Source organism: Salvelinus fontinalis, chromosome 2 (assembly GCF_029448725.1).
Source record: "Salvelinus fontinalis isolate EN_2023a chromosome 2, ASM2944872v1, whole genome shotgun sequence".
In the NCBI taxonomy this organism is placed as follows: Eukaryota; Metazoa; Chordata; class Actinopteri; order Salmoniformes; family Salmonidae; genus Salvelinus; species Salvelinus fontinalis.
Window position 1 is genome coordinate 96,547,019 of NC_074666.1, and position 2,097 is coordinate 96,549,115.

Below are 2,097 nucleotides of genomic sequence, written 5' to 3' on the forward strand. Positions count from 1 at the left end.
ACTAAATTACTATTTGAAGAAGTCATAAGTATTCATAAGTATTCTGACCAATTCATTTAAGTGTATTAAATTTGTCAAAAGTATATTTGGAACCATATTCCTTGAACGCAATGACTACATCAAGCCTGTGACTGCCATGAAAGAAAGATCATGAATGAATCATGAATAATAATGAGTGAGAAAATTAGAGGGGCTACAACAAAACATGCCAACCTCTCACCATTACCAATAACAGAGGCTACAACAAAACATGCCAACCTCTCACCATTACCAATAACAGAGACTACAACAAAACATGCTAACCTCTCACCATTACCAATAACAGAGGATACAACAAAACATGCTAACCTCTCACCATTACCAATAACAGAGACTACAACAAAACATGCCAACCTCTCACCATTACCAATAACAGAGGCTACAACAAAACATGCTAACCTCTCACCATTACCAATAACAGAGACTACAACAAAACATGCTAACCTCTCACCATTACCAATAACAGAGGATACAACAAAACATGCTAACCTCTCACCATTACCAATAACAGAGACTACAACAAAACATGCTAACCTCTCACCATTACCAATAACAGAGACTACAACAAAACATACTAACCTCTCACCATTACCAATAACAGAGGCTACAACAAAACATGCTAATCTCTCACCATTACCAATAACAGAGACTACAACAAAACATACTAACCTCTCACCATTACCAATAACAGAGACTACAACAAAACATGCTAACCTCTCACCATTACCAATAACAGAGACTACAACAAAACATGCTAACCTCTCACCATTACCAATAACAGAGACTACAACAAAACATACTAACCTCTCACCATTACCAATAACAGAGTCTACAACAAAACATACTAACCTCTCACCATTACCAATAACAGAGGCTACAACAAAACATGCTAACCTCTCACCATTACCAATAACAGAGGCTACAACAAAACATGCTAACCTCTCACCATTACCAATAACAGAGACTACAACAAAACATGCTAACCTCTCACCATTACCAATAACAGAGACTACAACACAACATGCTAACCTCTCACCATTACCAATAACAGAGGCTACAACAAAACATGCTAACCTCTCACCATTACCAATAACAGAGGCTTCAACAAAACATACTAACCTCTCACCATTACCAATAACAGAGGCTACAACAAAACATGCTAACCTCTTACAATTACCAATAACAGAGGCTACAACAAAACATGCTAACCTCTCACCATTACCAATAACAGATACAACAAAACATGCTAACCTCTCACCATTACCAATAACAGAGACTACAACAAAACATGCTAACCTCTCACCATTACCAATAACAGAGACTACAACACAACATGCTAACCTCTCACCATAACCAATAACAGAGTCTACAACAAAACATGCTAACCTCTCACCATTACCAATAACAGAGGCTACAACAAAACATACTAACCTCTCACCATTAACCTCAAATAAAAGGTGACATTCTGCACTGTCACCTAATATGAAACATTCTACCTCAAATCTAAAATGCTGGAGCATAACACCAAATGTAAAACTGTACGCTTCACTGTCCAAACACATATGGTGTGGACTATGTGTGTCTGGTAAACACATGTGGATCTGGTGAACAGTTATCACTTGTTGACCAACTACAGGAATACTGACCTCAGAGTCTCCAGTTTACAGTGGGGATTCCCCAGTCCAGCAGAGAGCAGCTTCACTCCTGAATCCTTCAGGTCATTGTTACTCAGATCCAGCTCTCTCAGGTGTGAGGGGTTTGACCTCAGAGCTGAGACCAGAGAAGCACAGCCTTCCTCTGTGACTCCACAACCTGACACCCTGACAAAGAGATCATCATGACTTCACAAACACACTGTTAATTTAACACCAGTAGTGTAGAAGGACAATGGCAGATGCATTTGGTTTATTCTCTCTAACAACATATAGATTCATATTCCATCTCATAGAATTGTATGGTCATATTGTTATACTAATGTGAAAATCAATGCATTTATTCAATATGTTTTTCAATATAATATTATACACATATTATTGTGCATATTTTTCTCTAAACTGA